Raw genomic sequence first — 24,894 nt, forward strand, 5'->3', positions numbered from 1 at the left:
GACATATATACACTACTATGTATAAAATAGATATTAATAATTAATGAGAGCCTACTGTATAGCACAGAGGCAACAAAAGGTACAATCTGTTTGGAGGACATGTTAACCTCAAAAGTGCATTCCAACGTACAGTAGTTGCAGACAAATAGTGTTCGATTCCACTTATATGAGGTACCTAGAATAATCAAATACATAGAGTCAGAAATTATATTGGTAGATGCTAGGGCCTGGGGGGTGTGGGGGGATGGAAAGATAGTGTTTAATGGGGACAGTTTCAGCTTAGGATAGTGAAAAACTGGGGAGATGGATGATGGTGAGAGTTGTGCAGTGATGTGAATGTGCTAGGTGTCGCTGAACTGTTTCCCTGAATATGGTTTGAATAGTATGTTTTACATGACTTTTAACACAATTTTAAAAAGTGTTTTAAACCATAATGATAAACTGACAAGTGAGATGGCACCATACACTGTCTTCCTACCTGGTAATGACATAGTGAGTGTATTCGAGATGGTATTCTGGATTTTCATGAAATCCTGTAGAGTTTTAGGACTTTAATAATTTAGACTATTGGCATGATAGACACAGACAGTGAATGGCTTTTAAAGGTAAATTGATAACTTTTCCTGCAACTGAGAAACATGAAGGTAATTTGTCCTGGTCCAGTGTGGTTGTCATTTTTGATTTGTCATAGGATCTGAGATAAAATTCTTTAAGTAAAAATTATGTCGTGATAACACCCTGAACTTTAACACATTCACTTTGAAGTCTCTGTTAAAGTTTCTATTAGGAACTTTCCTAGTATCCAGTGGCTAAGACTTCACTTTCCAGTGCAGGAGGTAGGGGCAATCCTTAGTTGGAAAGTTAAGATCCCACATGCTTGTGGCCAAAAAAAAAAAAGAAAAAAATACAAAGCACAAAACAGAAGTAATGTTGTAACAAATTCAATAAAGACTTTTAAAATACTTCACATAAAAAAAATCTTAAATTTTTTCTACCATAACATAACCTATTGTATATGATTTTATGAAAACTTTTTTATAAAGTATGTAATTTTGGAAGAAATTTATTAAAAAGTAATAGTGAGATGGTGTTTATTGGGATATTAACATGGAACAAATTTTAAAGCTATTATTTTTGTTTAGGTTACTTAACCTATAAATTACTATAGGTTACTATGACATGTAGCATATAAATTAATTTTATATAGCTGTTGTAACAAATAATACAAATTTAGTAGCTTAAAACAACAAAAATGCATCATTTCACAGTTCTGTAGGTTAGAAATCCAATACAGACTTCACTGAGCTAAGATCAAAGTGCTGGGTAATCTGGGTTCCTTTGTAGAGGCTCTAGGAGAGAATGTATTTTATTGCTTTTCCCAACTTCTATAGGCTACCTGTATTCCCATGCTCATGGAATTTCATTTTCAGAGTCATTTTTAAAGTCAGCAATAGTCAGTTCAATCTCTATCAAACATAATCATCTCTGTGGTTCTCTATTCTGTTCTTCTCCACTTTTAAGGAGTCATGTGATTAGATATAGCCCACCCACTAGGTAATCTCCTCAGCTGATTTAGCAACCTTAATTGCATCTGAAATCTAATTCCCTTTTGGGTTATGAAGCAATATTCACAGATTCCAAGGACTAGGATTTGGACATTTGCAGATAGAAAGATAGTATCTAATTATTTATAGCAGAATATGATAGTTTATTATGACTCTTATAGGTCTAACATACTGTTCCTGTATCTAAGATATGGGCTAAATAACTCATGAAACATAGGATTGTTTTCCATACATTATGAAATAATCATTATCAATTTGAAATATGCAACATTATCTGTGCATTTCTCTTTCTATCCCAGTCAAGATCATTTCTACTAAATGATGTATTTATCAGTAGGAATATAAAACAGAATAAGACAAAGAGAAATAAGTAGAAGCCTTAAATTATCAGTTTCAAAGGGCTGAATGCTGCCTGACTGAAATCACTGCCAGGGAGTAAACCAGCTGTCATGCAATTTGGGACAAATCACAATGTCACTGTGCTTGCCAATCTGAGCTCTAGGACAACCTCACCGAGACCAACTGAGACCAAAGGCTGGAACTGGCCCCAAGCTTTTGCAGGAAACCAGACCCGAAATTTGTGTTGCATCAGTTCTCAAATTCCCCAGATCATATCTGGCCTGCAGAACGTGGTAGTGCTTTAATATCACTCTTTATACACTGAGCACTAAAAAGAGCAACATTCGCCAAACAGCTGCCATGAGCCAGGTACTTCTCATAGGAGTTACATAGTCTATTGCTATTAGTACATATATTGCAACATTTTATTTGCATAACTTAAAGAATTCTGTCCTTCCACAGCCCTCACTGTAAAAATAAAGAAACTGAGGCTCAGTGAGTAACAAAGTGGGGATTTGAATACTGGTCATTTTGATCCCAAAGGTCCAAAATCATAATACATAGCCAAAAACAGGAAACAGGAAAAGGAGTTACTTATAAACTTACTTGTAAATTTAAGTTGTACTGAAGATACTTTTTAAATTACAGTTAAAATAATGCAATTCTCAGGCTTGCGTAAATGGAAATTTTCATAGTAATCCCAAGAGTTAACCTCATCCCTATTTTACTTCCAGTCTCTAATAGGGGGTAAGTCAAATAATAGCGTCCCCAAAATGTCCACGACACAATCCCTGGAACCTGTAAATACATTATTTACAGTCAAGGGAGAGGGAAAACTGAAATCAGCAGACCAGATAGAGATTACACTAGATTATCTGGGTGAAATCACAAGTGGCCTTCAGTGGGAAAGAGGGAGGCAGAAATGCCAGAATCAGAGAAAGACTTGCCTGACCATTGCTAGCTATAGATGAAAGGGGCTCATAGACTAGGGAATGTGGGAAGTCTTTAGAAACTGAAAAAGGCAAGAAGACAAATTCTTCCCTAGAGCCTCCAGAAAGGAAAGTAGACTTGCCGACTTTTAATTTTAGTCCACTGAAGCCAATGCTGGATTTTTAACCTCTAAACTATTAGATAATATATTTGAGTTGTTTTAAATCATGAAAGGTTTGTGGTAATTTGTTACACCAATAATAAAATACTAATACAATGGGTATTAATTAAACCCACTCAGGGACAGAAGAACCAGGCACCATAAAGGGACTCTGGAGGCTTGTTAGTATTTCCATGACCTAGAAGTTCATTTCTGAAAGAGAAAATAGCATCTATGTGATGGTTCTAGATCTGGTAGAGGGAAGGAGAAAGGAGACTTAGAAACACATCAGGTGGACATTTTGGGAGATTTTTAAAATGGTCTTCCTTCAGATGTTATCATTTACTAATTTGTTTAGTCTTTTTAAATTTGTCATAATCCTAATTAAAAGAAAATATAATTTGCTTTGCATCTGTCATAACCAAATAAGAAGAGATGATTATTTGAAAAATAAAGCAGTTTTAAAGCCAATTCTTCCACCTTTAGCATTTCACTTTTCAAATCTTCAGAAATGCTGGATTTCCAGTTTTTATGCAATCCTCTATTAAAAATAACTCGACTAGATGTTAACGGTACAACACTGAACTGTATTGCCCAATAAACTGAAAGACAAAAGTCCAGTTCAGGTTCTTTCTTCCTATATGTCTCCGTAAAGGTGTATTTTCTGTCTTCAGAGAAATCTTGAATTATTTTTCAGTTATCTTAAAGAGAAGTTATTTCAGGAAAAATACTTCTTCCTTTAAATAGAAAAATAATATTTGAGCAATGTTTGTCTCTAAATTATTGAAACAGACAAACACTACGGGCTGTGTTTATCTTAAAAGTACCGTTAGTGGAATTAAGTGACTGGTAAGGCATTGTTGCCCAAATTTTAAGGTTCAACAATTAGGACAGGAGTTCACATTGTGGTAAATCATTGGTGAAAATAACCAAAGATAGAAAAGGATGGGTGGTTTTAAGACAAAAGAAGAGTTCATAAAAATAAGGGGGTTAGAAAATAGCCTCCCGGTGGAGATGTATCTGGCAGTGCTAACAAATATCTCCACAACCCTGATTTCCCTCGTGGTGCTTTCTGAGCGCTAGGGCTGGGCAGCCGAACCAAAATGGATGGCAATAATTAGATTCTGATGAGTGAAGGACCCACATGAGGGCCAACGTTTCTGGAAGAGTTAATGAAAGGAGAGGAAATCACCCAGCTTCACTAGGATGTAAAATGGATGCAGAGCCTCCAAAAGTATTTTAAATGACTGGCTTCTTTTTCCCACTCATCTAACAGCACATTTCATGGGGGAGGGGGGGTGTACACAGAAAATGGATCACCAGTGGGGAATTTTAATATGTGCACACTTCCAGTATAAGATTCAGGGTCACCCAGAGCTATTATTCAAAGTCAGTATCAGACCATTTAATTTTCTGCTTCAGTTCCTTCCTGCTTCTCCTCCTCCAACCCCAGTCTAATGGTCACACACCATCTTCTCATTTTGCTGTCCTTCTGCCTCTTCGGAGTGCTGTTTGTATCCTGAATGGAGTTATGACTGATGTCTCCAGATACTGTATCTATTCTTAATGAAATCCTAGTTGCTGTGATGGCTAATAGCTCAACAAACATTTTTATAACCCACAAAGAAAGTGTGTTGAGCAGATATGGACATAGTTAGCGCTCAGCTTGGTAAATAGAAAGCAGGACATGGGTGGTACAGTTAAGACTGTAAATGATTTGTGCTGCCTTTCACATCAGCTGGCTTTTCTCTTCCGCCCCTTACTGGAAGCCCCAGAATCCATTTTAAGTTAATTCTAAAAGCTAAGTGTGAAACAAATTGTATAGTGACAGGTGAAAAATGTAAGTGAGAAAAGACTGCCAGGGCCTTTTTGCCAATGCCTTCATCTTTTCAGAAAAAAGTGTCTGTAAAATGTCTGAAAACACAACCATGTGCCTTTAACTGCTTGGATGTTTTCTTTCTGCTTCTTTTGATAATCATATCCTGGTGCATTTGATATTGCAATTGCTCCCCAAATTACAATCGCTCTCTTCACCATTTCTTCTTACATAACCTCAAATCCAATTGAGAGACTTCTTTTTCTCTCTCATTTCTTTGGTCTTTCCACCGGTTCCATTTCTGATTTAGCATTTGTGCCTAAGGATCAAACTTGGGTTGTAGATGAACAGACACAGGTATATGTGCTAACTGAATTAATAATATGGCAGCTGTTTCTGGTGTTACCCAGCAGCTGTCTTGCTCAGTTCATCTTGGTGGGAAAACTAATAAACCTTACAAGTTAAAAAAGTGAGAGAGAGAATGAAATGGAAAAAAAAAGTGGGGGAGGGGGAGAATGAGCATGCTTTTAGAGCTACTGTTCTGGGAAGAGATTGAATAGAGTATGGTTGAGATCAAAGAATCATTGGTTTGGACTGTGAAATCTGGTAGCTGTCCATTTCAAGGACAATGCGACCTGTGAAAGGGAATTGGTTGTGTGCTCCTCAGGTGAGGAGGCACTTTCAGAATTCTAAACTTTGGTGGAGCTTTTCAGTCCTATTGAGTAGTTCGTTAGCTTTTCAACTGCAAACAATTAATCCATTTCAACACATGGATCACGAAAAAACATGACTTTGAAGTAAGTACCTAATCCCATGATATATCTATCATTTTGTATCAAATAAAACTCAGCAACAGTTAGAACTGGACATGGAACAACAGACTGGTTCCAAATAGGAAAAGGAGTACATCAAGGCTGTATATTGTCACCCTGCTTATTTAACTTATATGCAGAGTACATCATGAGAAACGCTGGGCTGGAAGAAGCACAAACTGGAATCAAGATTGCCCGGAGAAATATCAACAACCTCAGATATGCAGATGACACCATCCTTATGACAGAAAGTGAAGAGGAGCTAAAAAGCCTCTTGATGAAAGTGAAACAGGAGACTGAAAAAAGTTGGCTTAAAGCTCAACATTCAGAAAATGAAGATCATGGCACACAGTCCCATTACTTCATGCGAAATAGATGGGGAAACGCTGGAAACAGTGTCAGACTTTATTTTGGGGGGCTCCAAAATCACTGCAGATGGTGATTGCAGCCATGAAATTAAAAGACACTTACTCCTTGGAAGAAAAGTTATGACCAACCTAAATAGCAAATTGAAAAGCAGAGACATTACTTTGCCGACTAAGGTCCGTCTAGTCAAGGCTATGGTTTTTCCAGTAGTCATGTATGGATGTGAGAGTTGGACTGTGAAGAAGGCTGAGCTCCAAAGAATTGATGCTTTTGAACTGTGGTGTTGGAGAAGACTCTTAAGAGTCCCTTGGACTGCAAGGAGATCCAACCAGTCCATTCTGAAGGAGATCAGCCCTGGGATTTCTTTGGAAGAAATGGTGCTAAAGCTGAAACTCCAGTACTTTGACCACCTCATGCGAAGAGTTGACTCATTGGAAAAGACTTTGATGCTGGGAGGGATTGGGGGCAGGAGGAGAAGGGGATGACTGAGGATGAGATGGTTGGATGGCATCACTGACTCGATGGACGTGGGTCTGAGTGAACTCCGGGAGTTGGTGATGGACATGGAGGCCTGGCGTGCTGGGATTCGTGGAGTCACAAAGAGCTGGACACGACTGAGCGACTGAACTAAAATGAACTGAACTGAACTGAACTGAAGGACAAGCATTCAAGTACAGGTGTCGATTAATAAAGGATGAATTGAGAGTCCCACAGTCAAGATTACATGGAAATGATGACATTAATAGTAATTAAATTAAGACAGCTTATGTTACTCAGATTCTTTTATGAAACATTAGTGTCATCTTTAACACTATATTATTTTTCTAGCAATAGTAGAATATTGCAACATGCACTTGGATCATAGCAGTTATTTACCATGATGCATATGATAATAATTACTTGAATGATAATTATCTAAGTAATAGCTACCACTTGAGTGCCTAATGTTTTATTTAACATTTACAAAAACCTAGTGAATTTGGTATTTTTGCCCTCATTTTACAAAAGAAGAAATGGTACCTCAAAGAGTTGAAATAACTGGAATTCAGTCACAAAGAAGTGAATGACAGAGCTGGGATTCCAGCCTAATTCCATGAGTCTCAAAAGCTGAGGTTTCCTCCTCTCTGCTCTTGGACCTCCTAGAATGATATTGTTATGAGTTGAACTGTGGCTTCCCTGAGAAATAAACGCTGGAATACTATTTCTCAGTCTCTCAGTATGTAACTGTATCTGAAGACAGGGTCTTTACAGAGGTTAACCAGTTAAGATGAAGTCATTAGTATGAGCCTTAATCCTGTACGGCCAGTGTCCTTACAAAATGGGGACATTTGGACTAGAGACATGCATGTAGGGACACCACGTGAAGATGAAAGCAGAGACCACTATGAAGTGTCTACAAGTCAAGGAACTCCAAAGATTGCCAGCAAACCCTCCCAAAACAAGAGTCATTGAACAGATTCTTTCTCATAGTCCTCAGAAGGACCAACTCTGTAGGTACCTTGATTTCAGATTTCTAGCCTCCAAAATTATAGTAGTTTTAAATGCATGGGGAGCACTTCTCAGGACTGCTACTTCTACCCCTCTGATCTAAGTCACTCTAGCCTTTCACCCACCTCTATTATTCAAATAGCTTCTTAACCCCTTTCCCTATTTCCAGTCTATTCTGAAAGGGACAGGTGGAGCAACCCATTAAGAAGGCAATTCAGATTATGGCCTCTCTCTGCTCACCGTCCCACACGGCCTTCAGATCTCACTAATGGGAAAACTTGGCAGTTATACAGGCCAGCCAGACCTTGCATGCCCTGCATTCATGGTTCTCTGATCCTTCTTTCTAACTTTATCTGTCACTTAGCAATCCCAGTCATTCCACTCTGGCTGTACAGCCTGATTCTGAATCTGTGAACAGGAATACTCCAAGCGTGTTCCGGCAACAAGAGTTTGCTCCTGCTAATTCCTCAGTCTGGAATTCTTTTCCCCAGATGCCTACATGTCTTGTGTCCAGATGTCCAAATTCCTTTCAGGTTTCTGCTCAAATCTCACCTTATCAGTGAAGCTTTTTTTTTTTTTTTAACCTCCCTAAGTGAAGAGGAACTAAAAAGCCTCTTGATGAAAGTGAAAGAGGAGAGTGAAAAAGTTGGCTTAAAGCTCAACATTCGGAAAATGAAGATCATGGCATCTGGTCCCATCACTTCATAGGAAATAGATGGGGAAACATTGGAAACAGTGTCAGACTTTATTTTTGGGGGCTCCAAAATCACTGCAGATGGTGACTGCAGCCATGAAATTAAAAGATGCTTACTCCTTGGAAGAAAAGTATGACCAACCTAGATAGCATATTCAAAAGCAGAGACATTACTTTGCCAACAAAGGTCTGTCTAGTCAAGGCTATGGTTTTTCCAGTGGTCATCTCTGGATGAGAGAGTTGGACTGTGAAGAAAGCTGAGTGCCGAAGAATTGATGCTTTTGAACTGTGGTGGTAGAGAAGACTCTTTAGAGTCCCTTGGACTGCAAGGAGATTCCACCAGTCCATCCTAAAGGAGATCAGTCCTGGGATTTCTTTGGAAGGAATGATGCTAAAGCTGAAACTCCAGTACTTTGGCCACCTCATGTGAAGAGTTGACTCATTGGGAAAGACTCTGATGCTGGGAGAGATTGGGGGCAGCAGGAGAAGGGGACGACAGAAGATGAGATGGCTGGTTGGCATCACTGACTCAACAGACGTGAGTCTGAGTGAACTCCGGGAGTTGGTGATGGACAGGGAGGCTTGGCGTGCTGCAATTCATGGGGTCGCACAGAGTCGGACACGACGGAACGATTGAACTGAACTGATACAAATATCAGTTCCCACCCACACCAGTGCCCTCCATACCCTTTCTCCTGCCTTCTATTTAACCACAATACTTATTTTTACCACCTGATATACCATATATTTTTATACATTTTCTCAACAAGGACTGTCTTTTTCCATATTTTCTAGTTTGCATGGCAACCCTGTGACACAGTGACAACAGTTATATTCTTCAACAAACTTTGGTGGAAGTTCTATGATGAAATTCACAACTTACACCTTTCTTTTCAATTCAGACCACGCTTCTGAAAAGATAGGGAACCAATAAATTGTGATAGTAAGTAGAAGCAAGCAGAGAATTTACTAGAAGATGAAATTAACAGATCGATAATTGAGCACAGTATTAAAAATTCAGCTTTTAAAAATTAAGTTGATTATATAAGGAAATGTTCTCTTTTTCATATTAAATTAGATCAGTAAAACAAAATAATTTTAAATAAGATATAATTTTGTAATACCTGGATTTTTCCTCTGGAACAAATCACAATCAATGAAAACCTAAATTTGATAAACAAAGTTATCCATTATTAATATTGCAATATGCTACATAAAGTTTTTTTCTCAGACTTACTTTAAGGAGTAAAGCCACTTGCATGAAAGTGGTTTTATTTGTAAAATATTTTTAATACAGAAACACACCTATTGTATAACATTAAATTGCTGCAGTGACTAAAGATAAAAGAATATGATTCACATTAATAAAATATTATGCAGAAACTCAAAGTGAAGTCTCTCTTAAGCAAAATAAAAACCTAAATTTAAATATAAAATCTTACCAAAAACTAAATAAAAATTTAATTAAACAGAAATGCATGTTTGTTAATTAACAATTACTGAAATTCACTTCATAGATTCTTCTGTGTACTCTATCATCTCCTAATATTCAGTCAACTACTAAATCTTCTTGATTCTACCTTCTAATTGTCTTTTAAAACAAAAGCCTTACAGGAATTTTCCTTCTATGAGTGAATGGAACCTCTTAATTGTAGGAAATTGAAAATATATAGACTAACATTTTTTGTGTTTCTATCGGCAAATATTTTCATTAATAAATTGAAATAAAGATCCAACCACCCAAAGGGAATATATGCTGAATTTTCATCGCCCCAAAGGGACAGCTGTGTCCAACTCTTTGCAACCCCATGGGCCATACAGTCAGTGGAATTCTCCAGGCCAGAATACTGTTTTTTTTTTTTTAATCTCTGAATACCCACATTATTTATTTATTTATTTATTAAATATTTAAATTGGAGGCTAATTACTTTACAGTATTGTGGTGGTTTTTGCCATACATTCACATGAATCAGCCATGGGTGTACATGTGTTCCCCATCCTGATCCTCCCTCCCATCTCTCTCCTCATCCCAACTCTCAGGGTCATCACAGTGCACCAGCCCTAAGCACACTGCCTCATTCATTGAACCTGGACTGGTGATCTATTTCACATAAGATAACATACATGTTTCAATGCTATTCTCTCAAATCATTTCACCCTTACCTTCTCCCATGGAGTCCAATAGTCTATTCTTTACATTTGTGTCTCCTTTGCTGTCTTGCATATAGGGTCGTTATCATCTTTCCAAATTCCATATATATGCCTTAATATACTGTATTGGTATTTTTCTTTCTGACTTATTTCACTCTGTATAATAGGCTCCAGTTTCATCCACCTCATTAGAACTGGTTCAAATGCATTCTTTTTAATAGCTGAGTAATATTCCATTGTGTATATGTATTACAGATTTCTTATCCATTCATCTGCTTATGGACATCTAGGTTGCTTCCATGTCCTGGCTATTGCAAACAGTGCTGTGATGAACATTGGGGTACATGTGTCTCTTTCAATTCTGATTTCCTTGGTGTGTATGCCCAGCAGTGGGATTGCTGGGTCATATGGCAGTTCTATTTTCAGCTTTTTAAGGAATCTCCACACTGTTCTCCATAGTGGCTGTTCCAGAATACTGGAGTTGGTAGCTATTCCCTTCTCCAGGGGATCTTCCCAACCCAGGGATCAAACCCAGAGGTTTTGATCTTCTGCACTGCAGCTGGATTCTTTACCAGCTGAGCCACCAGGGAAGCCCAGAGGTTCTCTCTCCTTTGAAACCACCTTCCACTTCGACTTTATTTTTCCTATAGAACTTACAGATCACAAACACCTAAAATATTAGACAAGTACCAGAGTCTACTAAACATATAAAAGGGAATGTTCTATTTTGCTTCTTATCTCTGAAATTAGGGCTAATTCTGTCAGAATAGCAACCTGCAAGGTTGTTCCTGAATCCTTCCCTATCCCTTCAAGCTTGGATATATGCATCCTTAATTGTCTGCAGAAATCTCTGTCACAAAGCTTACCAGATGGCAATGCATCTCCTGCTGGTTTCCTAGGGCTGCCACTAGTCCAGGGGCTTCTGGATACATTCTGCTATACACACAGAGCCTCCCAAAGTGGTTGACAAATAGAAGACACTCAATAAGTGACTGAGAAATGAATAAATGCATCATCTGATTCTAGAATCACTCTCAAAATCAGTTTCTCATAAATATACCTCATTTAAATAAAATTAAAATGTAGAATATCTCACCTTAGATCAGAGTGTACTTCCTAAAACTGTAAAAAAAAATTTTTATTGTGGATGTCTATTTTGTTTCTTTTAAAAATGCAGACAACTTAGCTGATTACCCTTAAGTCCTCTTTCTTCTCGTAGTAATTTTTGCCCTTACATCTAACAATAGGTGCCAAAGGAAAGCGTGTGTGGGTGAAGGGGTGGGGTGGGGTTTACCTTTGGAAGCATCATCAGAAGTGGTGCGATCAGTCAAAATGGGTGCTACATTTACCTAGACCTTTTTAGGGTCAGGCACTTTGGGAGGCTCTGTGTGTAGAGCAGAAGACATTCAGAAGCCCCTGGACTAGTGGCAGCCCTGAGAAACCAGCAGGAGATGCAGTGCCATCTGGTAAGCATTGTGACAGAGGTTTCTGTAGACAACTGAGAATGCATATATCCAGGCTTAAAGGGATGGGGAAGGAGGAACAACCTTGCAGGTTGCTATTCTGACAGAATTAGCCCCAATTTCTGAGATAAGGGGCAAAATAGAATATTTATATGTTTAGTGGACTCTGATACTTATATGATACTTACCTCTAAAGTCCATTATAGGTGTTTGTGATCTGTATGTTCTATAGGAGAAAAAACAGAGAAGGCAATGGCACCCCACTCCAGTACTCTTGCCTGGAATATCTCATGGATGGAGGAGCCTGGAAGGCTGCAGTCCATGGGGTCACTGAGGGTCGGACACGACTGATCGACTTGACTTTCACTTTTCACTTTCATGCATTGGAGAAGGAAATGGCAACCCACTCCAGTGTTCTTGCCTGGGGAATCCCAGGGATGAGGGAGCCTGGTGGGCTGCGGTCTACGGGGTCGCACAGAGTCAGACACGACTGAAGTGACTTAGCAGATAGGAGAAAAAAATGTCAAAGTGGAAGGTGGTTTCAGAAGAGAGAAAATAATAGAGAAGGAAATATCTAAATTCAGGATGTACTTGGAGAATGAGGTCAGATTTCACAGGCAGCCATAGGATAGGATGCTTCTTGAGCGAGCACAGTCTGAGTAAAGACTCATGGCATTTAGTAGCAGCAGAATATGTTATATGAGCAGCATGGTCTTTTCTTGAAAAATTCAGATAAGTTTAGGGGAACTGTGAGACAGAATGTGTACAAGGGCATTATGGAGTCATATTCCAGACGGCCTTCAATCAGTCTTGTACTCCAGTTCGTGAGCAATGAAGATTTATTAAAAAGAAGTAAATGTGCATAGATTTTCTTTAGAAATAACACCTTAAGCACATAGAACCAAGTCACATATTTTTATTTTTATTTTCCCAGTGTAAATGATTAGTGACTTTGCTTGCAAACAGGGCACTCCTACTCTTACAGGAGATTACTGAGAGAAATCTCTGACTTCAAAAAGCTTATAATCTAGTTAAAGAACTAACTATGGATACCGAGTAGATTAAAGAACAAGAGCTAAATATACATAGCATTTCTTACAGAGTGACATAAGTCAGAGAAAACAAATACGGTATATAAATGCATATTTGTGGAATCTAGAAAAAAACTGACACAGACATAGAAATAAACAATTGGATATCAAAGGAGGAAAAGGAAGGAGTGGGATGAATTGGAACATTGGGATTGACATATATTCACTATTGATACTATGTACAAAATAGATTAAATAATGAGAACCAACTGTATAGCATTGAAAACTCTGGTTGGTGCTCTCTGGTGACCTAAATGGGAAGGAAATCCAAAAACGAAGGGATTTATATACATGTACGCATAAGGTTGATTCACTTTGCTGTACAGTAGAAACTGGCACAACATTGTAAAGCAACTATACTCCAGTAAAAAAAAAAAAATACACAGCATTGTTATACAACTACACATCACTATATTAACTGGGAAAGACACCCCGTGTGTGTGTTGTGTTGTGTGTTAGTCGCTCAGTCAAGTCCGACTATTTGAGACCCCATGGGCTGTAACCCGCCAGGCTCCTCTGTCCATGGGATTCTCTAGGCAAGAATACTGCAGCAGGTTGCCACTTCTTTCACCAGGGAATCTTCCAGACCCAGGGATCGAACCTGGGTCTCCTGCATTGAAAGTAGATTTTTAACCATTTGAGCCCCCAGGAAAGCCCCGGAAAAGACATTAAATGTTCCTAAGTATTACTTTTAGGAGAAATGTTCTAGAAAGCCTTCAAAATACTGACTAATCCCATTCATGTTGTATATCCCAAATTGTTCTAGAATTTTATTCATAACCAGAAATATAAGATAACTTGAGATGATTTAACTTCCATTTTATTTTACTATTCTAAGTAAATTGATCAAAGAAGAGGGAGAAAGCAATATTTTTGTCTTCACATTTCTACTGTTTGACTGAAGTTTCATTTAAGTTATTTAGCTTAAGCTTCATTACAATAAGTTAGGTGTACCACATCAATTTTCATACAATTGAGGTCTAGAATCGTTAAGCGATTTGTCAGTGATGATATAGCTGCAAAGTGGATGGGGAAGGTTCAAAACCAGGCCTACTGCCCGCCCACTCGCAACCCCCACAGTCCTCTCTCTCTGCTACACTGTTCCTCCCAGTGTCAGATAAACAGAGATTTCACTTTTGCTGATGTAATATAAGCACTCTAGAAAGCTCAGCCACTTGGCTCTATAAGTCTCTTTTATAGTAAATAATATTTATATGAGTACAATGTTAGCTACATTTCCCAACCCCAAAAAAAGCAAATTTTATAGTATTAACTCACATTAGAAAACATTAATTCATGGCACATTAAAGACATAGTAAAGCCCACATTTGTTCTAATATGTTGTGATTGTCACTTTTAGGATTTAGATATTGGCCAAAGGGCTTACATTTTCCCAAACGCAATTTTACCACATTATTTCAACAGTTGTGAGTTCACATATTTTAAAGTTGTTTAGTGTGATGCTATTTGTGGAATAGACTTCCATTTTAAAACATAACAATCTGTCTTCAATTTTATCATGTGGCCATTTATCAATGCTATGTTAAGAATGTTATTATTTAACTTTTCATATACATTTTATTCTAGAGAGTATCTCCCAAGTTTTTCTTCCACCTGCAAGTTTCCTATTTAGAAAAAAATTCTAAATTAGGAGAAAGTCAGTATCATTTAGTAGAGTATATTATTGCATATAAAATCTAAGATGGGTAGAAATGGGAGACTGAGATTTAGTTTTTTCACTTGTTAAACATTTAAGACGTATGAAGTATAGATATCATAATTTATTATGGAGGGGAAAATAAAAGAGATTTTTCTCTGAAGATTTTTGTTTCATATTCCCAAAGCAGCTTGGGTAGCTTGTACTCTGACTTTCATACAATTATAACAATGGCACTATGCTTTCAAAAGCAAAGGTAAAAACATTAAACATTCTTTAAGACTGCTACTTTTACAAAGTTTCCCATTCTGGTAAAAACAAATGCACTATAAAAACAAAAATAGTTCCACAAGTCTCAGTAAGCTGGAAACTCCATTCTGAGGCTCTCTGGGGTCTTCAGACTACTTTCTTCACCTACAGATAATAGTACTCAGGTTTCAAGGTTACAGTGAAGATTAGAGGTAATATCTGTAAAGCATCTGGCACAAAAGCTTGCTCATGGCAGGTATTCTTGTAGCATCTGCTATTCCTCTTTCTGTTTGCATTCTGCATATTCGGGCGGAACCATAGGTCTTGCTGCATTAACTTAGGACCACAATAAACAGCATTTATTTTTCTTGTTCAGTTTTATAATGACTCCTTGACTGGCCTGTCCAGATCAGCAGGAAGGCTACTTTTCTGATGTCTTCACCCCATGCAAGTAAAAGCGCAGGTGCACACACCACCGTCATGACCCAGAGGACCCCAGCATAGATCACTGCTCCAAGTACTTGGCCCCAGATTACTCATCATCCAGAGGATGCTAGTTAGTTGTGCTCGTTTACCAATAGGCGTACTTTCCCCCAACAGCTGCTGCTGTTGCCAGCATATAACAGCAGCATTTGCAGGATGGCTGAACACCTGCAACAGCTGCCCTGGGGTGAAGAATGAGGTCGAGGCCAGAAGGAGCCTTTCATCAGAACTTAATTGAGCCAAAGGGACTGCAAAGGCAAGGACGATGTTGGAATCTCAAAGGGCACATGTATGTGATAAACAGTGAATGAGGGGCCACATGATCCCATCCCCAACAGTGCCAGACCAAGGATAACCACATATTTGATCAAATAAAATTTATTCACTTTACCTGCTTGTATTGTGGCTTCTTAATAATAACGTTCAGGAAACAATATGGATTTGCTCATCAATGGGCCTGGTTGAAAAAGCAAGGATCCTGTACAGGTGATTCTCCAGGCAAGAATACTAGCCTGCCATGCCCTCTTCCAGGGGATCTTCCCAACCCAGAGATCAAACCTGGGTCTCCTGCATTCCCAGTAGATTCTTTACTGTCTGAGCCACCAGGGAAACCCCATAGACTGAAAATAATCCCTCCATAATCTTCAAGGACATTGTGTCAGGTACTAGGTTTTTCAAGTTACATGAGTATACTGTATTTGGTGGCTCAGTGGTAGAAGAATCCATCTGCCAATGCAGGAGACGGCTTCTCTCATAGCTCAATTGGTAAAGAATCTGCCTGCAATGCAGGAGACCCCGGTTTTATTCCTGGGTCAGGAAGATCCCCTGGAGAGGGAAAAGCTACCCAATCCACTACTCTTGGGCTTCCCTAGTAGCTCAGCTGGTAAAGAATCTGCCTGTAATGTGGGAGACCTGGGTTTGATCCCTGGGTTGGGAAGATCCCCTGGAGAAGGGAAAGGCTACCCACTCCAATATTCTGGCCTGGAGAATTCAATGGACTGCAAAGAGTTGGACACAACTGAGCAACTTTCACTTCACTTCACACAGGAGATGTAGGTTTGATCCCTGAGTCAGGAAGACCCTTTGGAGAAGAAGCGAAGTGAAGTGGCTCAGTCGTGTTCGACTCTTTACGACCCCATGGACTATAGCCCAACAGTCTCCTCCATCCATGGGATTTTCCAGGCAAGAATACTGGAGTGGGTTGCCATTTCCTTCTCCAGAGGATCGAACTCGGGTCTCCTGCATTGTAGGCAGATGCTTTACCCTCTGAGCCACCAGGGAAATCCTTTGGAGAAGGGAATAGCAACCCAATTCAGTATTCTTGCCTGGGAAATCCCATGAACAGAAAAGCCTGGTGGGTTGGTTCATGGGGTTGCAAAAGAGTCAGACACAACTTAGCAACTAAACAACAATACTATATTTAAATATTACCGTGATCAGATTAGAGACTTAGGCAGGTGATCTCTCTCCACAAACTGGTTGCTCAGCCATACTCTGGTTGACCATTAGACAGGTAGAATTAATAAAGATCTTCAGAATAAATGGATTATGGTTTAGACTAGCCATTGATCCTTAAACTTGGCTGTTCATCATAATTACCTAGAAAATTTATTTAAAATAGATTTATTGTCCTTAACTATGAAGATTCTTGACAATGCAGGTGTGGGTTAAAGCTCCAAAATTTGGTATTTTTGACAAGAGTTCCAGGTATTTCTGATTCCATTTGGAAACAGTTGAGTGAAAGTTCAATTCAAAAATCTTCCATCACTGAGATTCCATATCTCTGTCCAGAGACCAGAGGACTCCAAGCAACACTGAGTGTCCTTGGTGTAACCTCCAATGCTTCAAAGACAGGTTGGGAGAATCAGTTGCCTCAAGCTATTCTCAGAGAAGACTAAATTATCTTCACTCATTTATTTGGTAAAACCAAGTTAGGAACCCAGGAATTTTCTACAGCTGGCCCCTAGAATAGAAGTCAGTTGATATCAAAGTCAATCCCCTAATCATTGGGTAAAGATATATGTTACAATATAAAACACTTCCATTGTCCATTTTTACAGATTAATAGTAGAATACCCTAGGTTTGAATATGTCTACACATAAGAGAGCAAAAGCAGTAGGAGTGTCATACCTTTTTATGTTTTACTTTTTCTTCCTTCTCAAGAACAGTAAAAGTCAAATGTAATAGGAAAGGAAAAAATTCTCAACTGTTTCTACAACTTTGTGAAATAAGAGATGGAAAAATGCATTTTTATTTATGCCTATTTATCCCTCTGAGCTTAAACTAATCCTAAAGGGTTTGAGCAAAGAGCCAGCAACACTAATACACTGGACCAACAGGTGATTCTAATTTACTTGCTATAAATTGTTGAAGGTAACCTATGCTAAGTCCGTTCTTATTAATTCATCTACCATCTCCTTTCCTGGAGTGAAAGTTGCTGATTGCACAGACAGGATCCAGAATGAAAGGCTGAACTAAGCAAAGTATGGAATGTCAGCTTTTTGTGGACACGACTGGGATGTTCTCCCATTGGATCCAATACATCAAAAATCCTGAGGTCTACAGAAACCATAAAATTATGCTGGGGGAAATTAATGTGGTTTCCAACATTTTGTGCAACTGAAAAATATATATTAAATGATATTAAATGTATTCATTATTTTTCAAATGCTTCTTAATAGTTAAACTTTACTCTGAAGTCTCCAAAACTTAAGTATATGAGGAAACAATCTCTCATTATGTAGTGGGTGTGAGCAGCAATATGTTCCTATCAAGCAGTCCAGTTCCACCCATCTCGGCTAGCAGGAATTCATTCCATAAACAATTATTTCCCATTTTATTCAAGACACTGTATTATTTAGTACTGGGGATAAGAATGAATATAATAATGGTTCCTGTCAGCTTGAAGGACCCCAAAAGAAGTAATGGCCTGAAAAAATCCCATAGAAAAATTTCAAAACTTAAAAGTATTCTGTCTCCACTGGGTCACCCATATGGGGCTTAATCTCTCTTCTCATTTATCTTCAGTGGTGTCATACGGAGAGCAGCCTTAGGTGTATTTGTTGCCTTAACTAAGGGTATAATCCCCATCTTAATGAACAGGGGAACTATTAGGTATAGAGGGATGTAAAGCTTCAGAGTTTATTAGGAAAAACCACAGTGCTAAATATAAAATCGGAGCTAGCCACAGTACAAACATGTGCTGAATGCTGCCCCAAATCCTCAACTCCAGCATTTATCTTGAGGTGACATGAAGTCGCTCAGTCGTGTCCGACTTTTTGCGACCCCGTGGACTGTGACCTACTAGGCTTCTCCGTCCATGGGATTCTCCAGGCAAGAATACTGGAGTCGATTGCCATTTCCTTCTCCAAGGGATCTTCCCAACCCAGGGATCGGAACCTGGGTCTCCCGCATTGGAGGCAGACGCTTTAACCTCTGGTGGCTCAGGCGGTAAAGCGTCTGCCTACAATGTGGGAGACCCGTGTTCGATCCCTGGGTCAGGAAGATTCCCTGGAGAAGGAAATAGCAACCCACTCCAGTACTCTTGCCTGGAAAATTCCATGAACTGAGGAGCCTGGTAGGCTACAGTCCATGGGGTCACAAAAAGTCAGACATGACTGAGCGACTTCACGCATTTATCTTACCAGAGTGTAATTTCCCACATCCATCTCTGTTCGTCCCAATGGAAGACACAAAGTCAGGAACAAGCGCCAGGGTATTAGAAGGCTTGAGTTCAAATCTTGGCTTTGCTTCTAACAGACTATGTGATACTGGTCAAGGGCTTACCCTGTCTAAGCTTTAGTTCCTCACCTGTAAAATGGAGATATTAACAACTACTTAAAAGTTTGAGAATTAAATGAAGTAGTGACTCAAGTATCTGCAGAAGCCCTAGTACTTAATCAGTGGTTAGTGCATGGTGAAAGTGAAATGAAGTCGCTCAGTCATGTCCGACCCTTTGCGACCCCATGGACTGTAGCCTACCAGGCTCCTCTGTCCATGGGATATTCCAGGTAATATTCCTGGATTGGATTTGCATTTACAAATCTTATTACAAGTGCCTTTACCATGTTTTTATCACGTGTACGACAACTTATTCCTGCAAGCCCCATGGTAAGTCCTCAACTTCAAAACATTTTCTTTCTAACTTTGAACCAGGAGGTTTGGCCTCTATTATCCTTGCCCAGGTGGCCATGACTGTAATCATTGCTCCAGAGGTTTTCTGATCCCAGCACAAATCATGAATCTGCATTCTTTGAACAAAACTTGCTGCAATGATAACCATCCCCAGAGTTTCCTGCTCATCAGAGTAGTCTGTGCTTTCTTGAAAATTATAATCTAGGAGATAAAAAAGGATTAGAATTAGGAAAAAAAGGAGTGGGAAAGCCCAGCTGGAATGATCTTGGAGGCAGTGAGTGGCATTTAAACTTGGTTCTCACATGGCTTAGTTGAGAGAACTGTACATCCAGACTCAGGGAGTAATATCAGCAAATACAGTAAAGCCATAAATACTTGAAACATGTCTGAATGGTAGGAGGGACCATGTGTTTTGTTGAGAAGCTGTCTTTGGAACAGTCTCTAATCCTTAATTGAAAATCTTGGGGTCAGATATATTTTTGCAATTCAGAATTTTTCAGATTTTAAAAAAAGGATGCAGTTCACGTACTCTATATAAAACACACCTGTAACATCTGGGAAGCAACAAGTAATCAAATACAGTAGTATTTCTACATCTAACATGCAAATATTTGCACAAAGTGATATACATAAAGGACATAAATAGCCTCATGTCAGTTTAGATCAACTTTGGTCACCAAATGTGTTATGAAAAATAGTGCTTATAAATTTTAGATTTCTGTACTGTTGAGGCTGCAGAGAGAGATGCAACCTGAAAGGTGGGTTAGGAGCATGTTATAAGAGATATTAATGCCTGACAAGGGAGTCAGCTTTCATAATAGGCTGATGGGACAGCCTTACAAATCACTTCACACACCCAATTTTTGGTAATTTTTAATGTCTTTTTTGAAAATATAATTGTTGTTTGTACTATATCTTATTACATCAGTCTTTCTTTTAGCTTTTACTTTAATGTGTTAATCTGTCCATCAAATCCCTCTTCTTATTCTTCTCTGACATGCAACAGAACTATTTTGAACTGGAATTTAACTATAATTCTTTTTATTACTATTTTTAATTTCTATAGAGTAAAACTGATTCCTTTTGATGTACAATCCTATGTGTGTTAGAATGTGTAGAGATTCACATAATCATGACCACAATGAAGATACGAAACTGTTCTATCACCTTTCAACTTTCTTGTGTGGTAGTTTTTAATTACATATCACCAGGAACATGTGAAAGGTCCACCGTCTTACCTCCTTGAACCCTCTGCAAGGTAGGAAACCCATGGCTGTGGGTTGCATCTAGAATCAATGTGTTGTTGGCCAAGATGCATATGACCTCTGCCCCTTTATTGTAATGGGTCCCATTTTCTGAAGGATGTAGCTCAAAAGGGCATTCATTTTCCAAATGTTTATTGTTGCTGTTGCTTAGTCACTGAGTCGTGTCTTTTGCGACCCCATGGATTGGAGCCTGCCAGGCTTCTCTGTCTTCTGTTCCAGGCAAGAATACTGGAGTAGTTTGCCACTTTCTTCTCCAGGGGCTCTTCCTGACCCAGGGATCAAACCTACGTCTCCTGTATTGGTAGGGATCAAACCTGCGTCTACCTGTATTGGTAGGGATCAAACCTGCGTCTCCTGTATTGGTAGGCAGATTCTTTACCACTGAGCCACCAATGAACTGAATTTTTCAAAAAGTTGCTTGAAGTAATCGCCACTGCCTTTTTTGAAATACAAATGCAATTCTATTCAGGCGGATCCTCTTGTGTGAGTCCTCCAGCTCTCAGATTTTTAACATACACCTTCCCCCATCAGATCTCTATATCCATGTATTGTTTAGCTTCAGATACAGCCCACAGAATCCCATGGACAAAGGAGCCTCATGGGCTACAGTCCATGGGATCGCAAAGAGTGGGACACGACTAAAGCGACTTAGCACACACACACGCACAGCCTCTACAAGTTGCTCAGATTTGACCCACACTATCTAAAAAACTGCCACATGCCTTTAGGGTAAATGGATGCTTAATCTACACCTTCAGCTGTCAGATAAGTGGTATCTGTATTGTAGCTCCAAAATTGATGTGTGATTGTCCTGTGGGTCTGTGGGTAGGAGAGAAAAACTCAGACATGAAAATACTGAGCTATTTTGAAATACTTGATGCTATGCTTTAGTAGCTCAAGGCTCCCAATTGTATAGAAATCAAATGAAGATTCTTATTTGTATACCCCTCAACTCACTGTGTTCTAGTGCCTGGCCTGTCAGTTCCAAAACTGCTCTTTGCCAGACTGCTCTGTCTTCACGGCTCTTTTCTTTCATCCTAGATACCGCACTTCTTAGGAAATGGCTTAAATATAGACTTTAGAAATAAAGGTGCCCAGCTCAACCTTGTGGAGTTTGAGGAAATAACACAAACAAACCAAGTCAAAATACAACATAGAACTTCCAGTCAAAAAAAAAAAAAAAAAGGTGTGAGAATTTGGGAAGATTAAACACATTTCTCCTTTTTAGAAACATGTTCAAGCTTCAGAGTATTCTTTTTTCTTTTCTGATGTAGTTAAAAATAACTCAAGAAAGAAAACATTCAGTGAATTTTTGAATTTCTGTAGGAGGGTATGTGAAGGAGCCCTTTCAAGAAAGGACAGCTGAAAGGGAGACACAGAGTCTGAATGAACTTATCTCCAGGTAAGTTGACAAGGCTTTATTTCCCTTGAGCAGAACAAAGTGTGACACTAGAACTGTATGTTCTCTACCAGTAGAGTTCTTGTTATAGATTTTATATAAACAAAAACCCCCACATATTTTATAGGCTGTGAAATTATCCTGTTTTACCTCTACAAGGCAACTGGGAGAGGAGTTTACAGGTGGAGAGGATATTATAAATGAATACTGGACTGGAAACATCACAATTAATTCAATAATTGTTTTTTATGAAGTGCTTGCAGAAATGACTGCTAGATGAAATGAGCCCCAGTAGTGCAGTAGAGTTAGCAATGTCATCTCTAAGAGGGGGAAGAATGTAAATCTTATAACAGTTTACAGATGTTTTTATTGAAGATCTGTAATCCAAAAGTTCTGACAAAAACGTGGCCACCCTGGAATTGTACAATGGCGGTCTCTGCTAGGCAACAGCTTCCTACAAGTAGCAAATCCTCATTAATCCCTTTGGAATTCATTGTAATGACACTAATTATGTCAAACTCATTGGGTGTTAATATAAACGTTTTATGTAATGCCATAGGAATCCAGAACAAAACTCAAGTAGCCTGCATCTATCCTCCTGAACAACTGAACAACAAAAATTGGGTTACAGCCTAAGTACCCAGTTATTATGCATAAATGTTACTCATTACAACTTCTCTGATTGAATATAACTCATTTACACCAGTGGAGCAGCACAGGTATGCAAGAAATGATTAGCAATTTACTGCTTTTTGGGAAGAGCTAACGGACTCGAGAAAACAAAGTAATTCCACACTAGTTCTAAGTCAAGTCTTTTGATATTCTGCACTCCTTTCTAAGGCACCAAGAATAATATTTCTGGCAATGATGAATAAGCAGCAAATGTTCTTTCAGTGAAAATCCTTGGAGTGTGAAACAAGAGAGATGCCTTGCTTCTCCAGTGATCAAACTTACTATGGCTCCTAGTCCTGTGTTAGTGACGAAGTGTGACCTCCTTTCAGGGCTGCAACCCATTCCTAGTGGCTCCCTTATAGTTTGAAACAACAACAAACTGTGTTTCTCTCCATCGGGGTACCCTGAACTTCCCAAGCATAGTGAAAGTGTTCAGGGCTATTTAGGAGAAAAGTGTTCAAGAAATGGAATAGCAGCCACAGAGAGAAATATGAGGAAAAAAGGTAACTTTCACATATATGTGTCTAGAAGGATTATTATCTCAGAAAAGCCATCATCGGCTGCTTCTCTTTTCAGATGGCTTGATTTTAAACATTGCAACTGTGTTACAATCTCTGGTCATATTTGCATAGCTATTACAATTAACAGTGACATTATCCCAGCAACCTTCTGTGGGAAAAACTAATCACATGCTCACTATGCTGCATTATGGAATATTAAGTTGATGATGTCATCCTGTTACAGAGAATTCTATGAATTATTTTATGTAACAAATAAATGTTGACTAAAGTGAATGATCTGGTCCCCACCTATCTTGACAAATGCAGAGCTCAAGTTTATGGATTCATCCTCTGTCTCAGCAAGAAGTAAAGACATGTTACATAAAGCTCCAACAGGAATTTTAGAGTCACAGTATGAGTCACAGTCAAATTATGAGTCCCAGAAGACAGACCAGAAACCCTCTATTAGATTGATAAAATGAATGGAAATCTCTGGGTGGACACATTTGCACTGTACCCACAATATTATTCTTGGTTTGCTAAGAAGAAAGCAATTTATTCTGTCACTTTCTGGGGACTTAGAGCTAATTGGTCTTTCATAGTTATGTGATTCTGCAAATGAGCATAAAAGTGAAAGCTGACAAAAATTCAAACAGGAAATCTGAATCTGCCTATTTTCATAAGTATCTTATAATGGTTTGTAGAAAGGGACGAGATTTTGATTAGAATAGCAAATTTCTTCATGCAAAGGGAAGTGCTCCAAATTACACATCACTGTAACAAACAGAAAGATTGCTCTTCATTCAGCCTCGTGGGTGAAAAAAAAAAAAAAAAAAAATGTTCTTTCCTGAATCCCACCTCCACTCGCCCCCTCCAGACCATCCATTGTGGTCCATCAGCATTGTCATCAGTGGGCGTTCCTCAGAGCATATGACCTCTCAGAGCTCACCAGCTCTTTGTAGCTCTTCCCACCCCAATCCACTAGAAAGGACATGCATAATACATCACATCTTCGAGACAACAAGACAGTGTGTCTACAAATGCAGCAGCAGGAGAAAAGAAAGAGAAAGAAAAATAACAGAAAGTGCCACGCAAACTTAATAGAAAAGAAGCTGGAAAAGATTAAGTTCAACACTAAACAGTCCTCAAAGCCTGAAAAGAATGCTACGGAATTTTCAGTGTCTGGCACAGAGGGCAAAATGGACATTGTTGAAGGGAAAACGAAGAGAAGCAAACTAAGGCAAACCCAAAGCACCATTTTTCAGGCATAAAATCTACAAAATGAATTTGCTGAGGCCAACAGATCAGGGTCATGAATGAAACTGAGCCCAGCCTAGGCCAGAAGCTAGTTTGTCTTCTAGATTTTGGGGGTTGGAGTAAATTTCTCCTTTCTTTCTCTTTCTTTCCTTTTTCTCTTTTTTAATGACCACCCTCCCCTCTCCATGGCTACCGTGTGACAAAATCTACAGGAAAGGCTGCAGGTCAAGCAGACCCATTTGGGATGTACACAATGTGGTTATGCATTTTGTAGAACAGGGTGGGCACTGGGTAAAAACTGATATTTCCAAAACAGCATCTCTTCTGCTTTTCTGACTGCCGGTCGGTTTTGCCATATTGAGGCACTAAAGCTCCTTTTTTTTTTTCTCCCTGAACTTGAGC

Source organism: Capra hircus, chromosome 9, assembly GCF_001704415.2.
Source record: "Capra hircus breed San Clemente chromosome 9, ASM170441v1, whole genome shotgun sequence".
Lineage (NCBI taxonomy): Eukaryota > Metazoa > Chordata > Mammalia > Artiodactyla > Bovidae > Capra > Capra hircus.